Source organism: Borostomias antarcticus (assembly GCF_949987555.1).
Source record: "Borostomias antarcticus genome assembly, chromosome: 29".
NCBI classification, from domain to species: domain Eukaryota; kingdom Metazoa; phylum Chordata; class Actinopteri; order Stomiiformes; family Stomiidae; genus Borostomias; species Borostomias antarcticus.
This window is the reverse complement of record NC_140262.1, coordinates 724,872-734,361: the sequence shown is the minus strand read 5'-3', so window position 1 is coordinate 734,361 and position 9,490 is coordinate 724,872.

Genomic DNA, 9,490 nt, shown 5'->3' with positions numbered 1-9,490 from the left:
AAGATTCAAGATCCATTTTATTAGCCATGTATATGGTTCACACATACTAGGAGTTTGAGGGTTAAGGCATACGCTGTTGCAGACATAGGAGAGGGTGCAGGACAGGACAATGCAAAGACATGACAGTGCAAATGCAATAGAAAGCAGTGCAAAATACAGTACAAAATACAGTACAGTATACAAAATACAATATAATGTTAAAAAGGGAGGCACAAATGCAATTTACGTACTATATACAGAATGGAGTGTGGTGAGTGTAGTGTGATAGATGATGATAGATGTTATATAGGATTTTATACATATAACATCGCTCACCTATCACGATACCACGAGCCATGTGCAAGTGGTCCTGTCTCCCTTGTGTCCTGTTTTTCGGAAGTGAGGAATGATTCAGTAACTGCATCCTTCTAGCCTAACCTTGCAGCCTACTACAGTAGATTTGTACCTGTGTCAGAAGTGGTATCTCCTTCAAACCAGACCCTATTCGCTAAACAGAACTGGAATGGAATATTCCTCACTGCAGTAAAACGTGAAAGTTAAAAGGATGTGAAGTCATATCACCACCACAGCTGCTTCATATTTATACTTATTCATATTTGGATCATGTCAGCATATCAAATAATGATCAAAACACAATCATTCTTCACAGGGACAAAGGCGTCCAAACCATATTTAATAGTTTATAGGCTACCATACTTTAGTGTAGCCAGACTATCGAGATTTCTGCCAGCGTTGAGAGACCGACTCACGAGTCTAGACCAGCTTTCAATCTTCAATCACTCAAATGTCAGGATATTGCATTTTTATTCAATCAATCAAGTTTTATTGTATTTTTATTCAAAGTGCTTTTCACATGTGTTTCACCCATACGCGTTAGGGAGAAAGGGTTATGATTGATTGGTTGGGTTATGCGTGTTAATGATTGGTTGGTTGGGTTATGCGTGTTAATGTCGGGTGTTGGATAAAAGCCCGCACATTAGAGTGTAGCCGTCAATCTTCTGGGAGGCATTTCAATAGTCCAAAGTGGATACCTCTCCTTACTCAGCCTCCTTCCACTAATTACATTGATCCGAAAAACACAAGGGACGTGAACGCATTGTTATTATTGAGTTGTATCAATTACGTGTAATAATATGAGTTAAAGAAGGTTCGCTATAACCTGTCACGCATTTTCATATCAGTGCAGATGAGGATCAATCTATTCAGGACTATCGAGACGCAGCCCACACTGAGTGGTAAGAGGAGAATGACACACTCGGCTCAAAAACAAAAAACCTTGGGGGGGTTGCAGGGTCTGAACATAATTATAATGAATAAAACGACCCACACTCAAAATAATGAATTTTATTTTGGTCTTTTGATGCATCATGTAAACACAATTTGGCTGTTGGATTTCGTCAAGGAAATGACAAATGTTGCCTTCTTTCATTGTCACATTAAGTGGTACAGTAGCTTTCATCATCTCTGGATCCCTCTCAGCATCAATAGAAACCTGTCTTGAAGGAACACCGCTCTGTTGAGCTCGTCGGTCTCTCTCCCATGACTGGTGTCGTAGATGAGCTGCTCAGCTAATGCAGGGTCTCTCTGACTCAAGTCCAGCGCTGTCCTGGACATTTCTGTGACTAAGTATTGTTCAGGAGAGAGCTGAATGCCAACGTTCTGTTAAATTAATTCAACTAAGGTCTAATATGCTAAAGGAGTTCAATTAAGATCTAATAATACAGAATTTCCCTTACAACTGACACAGGCCTCCACACACCCGATCACTCCACATGACAAAGATGGCGCTCTGATGTCTGAAGTGACGCTCGCTCACCCAGGCCAGCTGTGACGTGCTACCTCTTCGCCTTCGCCTGCACTCTGCACCCTCACGCCTGAAACGACTCGAGCGGTTGTTTCATAGACACAATGCATTATCTAGGCCAGCCGCATCGTTGAGTGTTTCAGGGTCAGTGGCGTCTGAGTGATGTGTTTGCAGACGAACAGCCTTGTCAGCGCTCAGCAGATGTGAGTCAGCTTGAAAGCAGCCATTGTCCAGTCCACTGAGTTGATGTCAGCTGTGTGAAGACGTAGAACAAATGTTTCCTCCTCCCCTGGTAAATTTAAAGCGACCATTTTGATAAGCAGTAGCTGAGCAGTAGTGTTCTCTGGTTTCTCGAGAATAAGTAAGTTATCAGCCATGACAAATCCAGGGTTGGATAATGGTCCGGTTGGACAAGGGTACACCGCTGACTCGCTGAATGAATTGAACCTGTGTTTTTAAAATCTAAAATCCTCGTTCTTGCGATGCGATTGATCAATTTGCAATCAAACAGGATCCTTCCACACTTGTGAACAATGGTGGTGACAGACATGTTTATAGTGACACTTATCTCCCTCACGCATGCTATCACTATCACACTAACATACACACACACGCACATACACAGACACACACACACACACACGTACATACACACACATACACACACGCACATACACACACACGCACATACACGCACACACACACACACAATTAAGGTATTTCTGTGCCTTTACTACTCCATGTCAGCCTGGGTGCTAAATTTTTTACTTACGTTTCTCCATCAGTCAAAGGTCACGGTGAGATAAAGGAAAGCCTGAGACAGCGAAGCTCTGCCTTGCTCCCTTTTTTCTTGCTCCTTGACTTTTATTTCTGCAATTGACCTTTCTAAACCGCTGATCCCACCCCTCTTCTGCCCATCCAATTTCACTACGGCCCACCTCTCCAGCCCCCTCTGTCCGTGCCTGACACCTCATCCCGATGGAAGTCATCCATGTTTGACTTCTTCTTTCCAGGGGTTAGCAGCCCATCATACTTCCTTTTATCCTTTCTCCTTCAAACACTAATCGTTTTTTAATCTTATTTTCTCTCTCTCATTTTAATGGTCCCCATGAAAAACTCACTTTTTTTTCAGTGCTTGTCAGTGTTGGACAAGTTACTTAAGTGTAATTAATACATATAAAGTATAAGTGTAAAGTGTAACTAACATGTTGGTTCGCTTCACCAAAACATCAACTGGTCCGGACAAGAACCCAAGAATAGGTGTGAAAGCGACCGAACCAGCTCAAAAATGAAACGGTGTATCAATTATTGAATCTGGAGGGAACCAAATAAGTGGACTGGAGCGGACTAACAGAAAACGCCCTGAAACAATGGTGAGTTCAACTGATTCAAATTTTCCAGCAGTCACCAAGTTTTATTCATTGCCTCCATGATCAATTTAGCAAGAGATTCACATTATAATGCTTTCGAAATTGTCAGTTTCATATGATTGTTTTTGGTCTACATTACATTAGTTAATTACAGTTTCAATAATTTAGCAGACACTTTTATCCAAAATGACATAATAATTGCATTTAACGTAGGTAGTCAGTGTACTTCTACTCATCTAAATATTTTGTATTATACTGTTTGAAAAATATAATTGTATTTTTTCTGTTTTTCTGTCCTTCCTCAGGGGATGTCATCTGTAAGTAAGTAAGTAAGTAAGTAAGCTTTATTTATATAGCGCTCTTCACAGCACGGATGCACAGAGTGCTTTAGAGTAATAAATTAAAATGGCAATACAACACGAGACAAGATAAAAACGACACAGAACAGATAAAACAACAACATTGCGAGCAGCAAGGCGTTATAGATGGCCGAAGGCCTGCCTGAACATGTGTGTCTTAAGAGGTTTTTTGAACATGAGTTCAGTGGATGGCTCTCTCAGGGCCTGGGGAAGAGCGTTCCAGAGTCTTGGCGCCACCGCCTCAAATGCTCTGTCACCCTGAGTTTTTAGTCTGGTCCGGGGCACCGCCAGGAGACCCTGGTCGGATGACCTCAGAGACCGACTCAGAGAGTGAGGGTGTAAAAGTTCTGAGATGTAGGCCGGGGTCTGTCCGTGGAGAGCTCGGTGGGTAAACACCAGGACTTTGAACTCGATCCGGAGGTGAACTGGGAGCCAGTGCAGGGGGGCCAGGATGGATCTGGTAGAAGCCCCCCCCCCCCCCCATTTCACCCAGATCTTTCTGATATCTCACCTCAATATGAAATTGAAAACTAAACCCTAAATCTTTCTGATATCACACACACATATGAAATGGAAAACTAAACCCTAATTCCAAATGAGTAAAGAAATAACGTTAGGCTTATGCTTTTGCAAAGGTCGATTTTCGACCTTTAAATTAACTCCGCTAGTGACAAACTTGGGAATAAAATGTAGACATTATTGACCGTCTGTGGTCAATAGGCTGCCCTAGTTCGTTAAACTAACCTCATCCTTCATATTAACGCCACAGTTGATTGAGTTGTGTGGGACCAATGCAGCCCTAGACAGACTTACAGCTAAACCTAGCTAGCTAGCTGACGTTGTTTCACCATGTTCGGCTAGGCAGCCACATGCTAAACATTGTGAGATGAATAGACATTAACAACTAAATCCACTGTGCTGTTGTTATTTGGAATAAAGTCCTTTCTGTTGATATGTATCTACTTCTGGCAAACCAGATGGGCCAAGGCATGGGCAGTCTTCATGTGAAGGGTTAGGGTCTTTGTGAATTTTGCATTCCGTTTTCTTCCAAGACTCACTGCTGACTTCACTTCTTGGGCAGCATTCAAACACGCGCGTAGGGAGACGCCACCGCAGAAATGACTAACTACGTCTTGTACTTGGCCAGATTCATGCATAGAGGCATGCTAGAATGCTAAATCTTAATAAAATATTCAAAGACATTGTTTTGGGGACCCCAGAGACCTTGTTGAAAAGGAGCATAATAGGTGACCTTTAAGATATTTTTGGCTCCAATGTTTCATTTTCCCTCTCTCCCTTTTCTCTCCATCTTCTCTTCCATTCATTAACATCTCGCTTCATGTTCTTCATTCTCTCTCCCCTCATCCTTCTCTCACTCCTCTTTCCTTTCCTGTCTCCTCTCTTCCCACTCAGGCAGTCTTTGTCCTGTCTGACAGAGCTTCATTATGCTGGTCTCACCCGCTGCCTCTTCAGTGTCTCTCTCCCCCGCTCTCTGTCCTCAGTCTCCACCAGCAGCCCTCAGCCTCAGACCCCAGCCTCAGACCCCAGCCTCAGACCTCAGCCCTCAGCCCTCAGCCTCAGACCCCAGCCTCAGACCTCAGCCCTCAGCCTCAGACCCCAGCCCTCAGACCCCAGCCTCAGCCCTCAGCCTCAGACCCCAGCCTCAGCCCTCAGCCTCCAGCTTCAGCCCTCAGCCCCTAGCCTCAGTTCCCAGCCTCAGCCCCCAGCCTCAGCCCCCAGCCTCAGACCCCAGCCTCAGCCCTCAGCCCCCAGCCTCAGTTCCCAGCCTCAGTTCCCAGCCTCAGCCCTCAGCCTCAGCCCCCAGCCTCAGCCTCAGACCCCAGCCTCAGCCTCAGCCCCCAGCCTCAGCTCCCAGCCAGTCTCTGCTGGAGGGTGAGTGCACGCCCATGTGCTGTCAGCTGTGCTACTGTACCAAACAGCCCCTGCTCTGCTGCGCTGATCCTCAAATGCACAGGACTGCGGCAGGGCTGCTGGCCAGAGAGAGAGAGAGAGGTGCTCCTTTAATGTTCAGGGGAAAGGAATTAAGTGTGAATTAGAGATCTGAAGTAGCCTATTAAAGGCTGGAGATGCAGGAAAAGGCAAAAGATCTGAGAGGCGGTTTGAGGTTCAAGAGAGGATTTTGGAAGATGGAAATTGAAGCTCAGGCCGCACAGAGAGCTTGGTGGTTTCACACAATATATAGCTTTAGACTGGAGTGGTTGGCATTACATTCCTAACGTATACTGTATGTGCTAAGTGCTTTGGGTATTGTCAGGCGCAACATTATTAATGTTATACATAAGTAGGGTGAACAGATTGGCCTGGGGTGTACAGTACAGGGTAGGATCCCCACATAAATTCAATTGGGAGCTCTCAGCAGTGTTAAGGGTGAGATGAGTTGAATTACATTTTGCTGTCAAGCTGCCACATGTAGAATATGCATATGCAGCCTTCCTCTGAGAAACTACACAGGACCAAAATAACCTGCGCTAGCGCCCACTCGGCTTACACCACCGATTAGGAGCTTCGGGGAAAGAGTCATTTGCCAGTTAGTTAAGCTTTATGGCCCAGCAGACCCAGCAGGAACACAGCCGGGGGGGGGGGGGGGGGTGATGGGGGATTGAGGAGGGAGGGGGGGTGATGGGGGATTGAGGAGGGAGGGGGGGTGATGGGGGATTGAGGAGGGAGGGGGGATGGAAGGAACTAGTGGGAGGAGGTATTTTAAGCTCTGAGCTCTGCATCAGTTACACCCAGCCAGTTACACGCAAGCCTCCGCACTCGGGCAATTGTTCCGTTTTAGAGTGCGCACTTCTTCTTTTTTACTCTCGAGTGAAGAGTTTTGCGTTTCTATTCAGCTCATGAGCACATCTCTAACCTTATCTTTGAATACGGAGTCAAGTGAAGAAAGACGTGTTGTTTGGTCTGAGTGAGTTTCTCCAAGCGTGAAAGAAAGTTCCCTACAGACTGTGACTGGTTCTTTCTTTCTGTTATCAACTCAGCTTATCCCTCTGAGGAAGAACAAGGATGACATTGGTCAGGACAATACTTATGTCCAGAGGACAATACTTATGTCCAGAAGACAATACTTATGTCCAGAGGACAATACTTATGTCCAGAGGTTATCTGCAAGTCATCTCTCTCTCTCCCTCTCTCTCTCTCTCTCTCTCTCTCCTCTCTCTCTCTCTCTCTCTCTCTCTCTCTCTCTCTCTCTCTCTCTATCTCTCTCTATCTCTCTCTCTCACACACACACACCCACATACACACACACACCACCTAAACGGACAGCTGATGGGAGCTGATAATGGCCATTATTTAGCCATGGTATCTTGAGCTGATGAGGAGGATTCAGTACAATTAGCAAATAATGGACGAAGCAATGCAGCATCTGCCAATCCAATGATGGATGAATGAATGGATAGTTGGTTGGAAGGATAGATGGATGGATGGATGGATGGATAGATGGATGGATGGATGAACGAACAGAGGGATGGATGGGACAGGGTGGGGTGGGTACATTATGTGTGTGTGTGTGTGTGAGAGAGAGAGAGAGAGAGAAGGATATTAACTGATTAGCTATTATGTCGTTGAAGAAGAAAAAGCACATAAACATCAAGCCAGAAATGTCCAACATCACTGGAGCTATCGCATCAGGACATGGACCAAGCTAGACCCACCAGGACCTGGACAGCTCCTACATAGACCCACCAGGGCCCTGGACAGCTCCTACATAGACCCATCAGGACCCTGGACAGATCCTACATAGACCCACCAGGGCCCTGGACAGCTCCTACATAGACCCACCAGGACCCTGACCAGCTCCTACATAGACCCATCAGGACCCTGGACAGCTCCTACATAGACCCACCAGGACCCTGACCAGCTCCTACATAGACCCATCAGGCCCAGGACAGCTCCTACATAGACCCACCAGGACCCTGACCAGCTCCTACATAGACCCACCAGGACCCTGGACAGATCCTACATAGACCCATCAGGACCCTGACCAGCTCCTACATAGACCCATCAGGACCCTGACCAGCTCCTACATAGACCCATCAGGACCCTGGACAGCTCCTACATAGACCCATCAGGACCCTGGACAGATCCTACATAGACCCACCAGGACCCTGGACAGATCCTACATAGACCCATCAGGACCATGGACAGATCCTACATAGACCCATCAGGACCCTGGACAGATCCTACATAGACCCACCAGGACCCTGGACAGATCCTACATAGACCCATCAGGACCCTGGACAGATCCTACATAGACCCATCACAAGCTCTGGAGGCCTCATTTATCATTGTGTATACACCTTTTTCTATACCCTTTCCCCAATTTTGTGTGTACACACTTTTCTCCAGCATGTATGTGATCTATGAAACCAAAACTTGACGTGAAAAAGTTCTGACATTTACACCCACTCTGACCATGGTGTACACATTAGGAAGAATTGTGTTTGAGCAAGTCCAAGCCTACTTTTTAGTGAATGGTTTAATAACTGAACACCAGCATGCATACAGGGTTCTACCTGCACTGCTTTGGCACAAATGTCAGATAGTTGGCTCTCAGCCATCGACGGGTCAATGCTGGTCGGTGCAGTTATGTTGGACTTCAGTGCTGCCTTTGATGTGATCGATCATGATATTTTATTACAAAAATGAGTTTATTATGGCTTTAATAGCTTGTCTCTTCTCTTTTTCAGGAGCTATCTGTCCTCTAGGTCTCAGAGGGTCTATTTTAATGGAGCCTTTTCAAGCAGTAGAGTGTTAGACTGGGGTGTCCCACAGGGGAGTGGTTTGGGGCCCCTCTTATTCTCTCTATTCACAAATGACATGACAATTTCTATTCGACAGGCAAATATAACTCTATATGCGGACGATTCGACTCTTTATTATGCTGCAAACTCTTGCTCTGGACTTAACCAGGTTTTGACCAGTGAACTAAACATTTTATACAAGTGGATTAAATCAAACAAGCTGGTTCTTAACATTTCTAAATCTGCCTGTATGACATTTGGGTCCAATCAAAGACTAGCATGCAAACCTACACTGATTTTAAATATTGCAGGTCAACCCATACAGCAGGTTGAAAAAGCTAAGCTCCTAGGCCTCTGGCTTGATGGTTCATTATCAGCTCCTAGGCCTCTGGCTTGATAGTTCATTATCAGCTCCTAGGCCTCTGGCTTGATGGTTCATTATCATGGTCTGATCACATCACTGAAACTGTCTCCAAAATGTGTAGAGCTGTGGCTAGTGTGAGAACGTGTGCATCTGTCCTTCCATTCCCTCTGCTTAAACAAATTGTCAGTGTTCTGGTCCTTTGCCACTTGGATTATTGTTCTGTTATGTGGGCTTCTGCGTCTAAGAGACTGCTTAATATGTTACAAGTGGCACAAAACAAGGCAGTCAGACTAGTTCTTGGCTGCTCTTATACTGTAGATCTAAAGTTTGTATTATGCATGAACGTCTGAAATGGTTGAATATCGAAAAAAGACTATCTGCCAACTTACTTATATTTTTTCAGAAGGTCATTTTAACCTAGAATCCCAATTTTATCTTCAACAAAATAACCTACGGATCGAATGTGCACTTGCATTTCACAAGAGGGGCAAGTAGAGGGTTGATTAATCTACCCCATGCAAAATCTGATAGTTTGAAAAGAACTGTCCTATATAGGGAACTGTCTTCCAAGAGGCATAAGTGAAACACAAGGTATTGCTAGCTTCAAAAACAAGTTGAGAATTCATTTACTAGAGAGCCCATGATGACAATGTAGAGCGATGTATTTTCTGTTATCTTGGTACTGTATGTTGAGTTATTGTGTGAATGTGTGTTTACTTGGTTTGTGTAATGCACTAAGTTGCATTTTTATCATGTGAATGTTGTAACGTTTTTTCGGACCCCAGGAAGACTAGCTGACATCTTGGCGTCAGCTAATGGGGATCCTTACC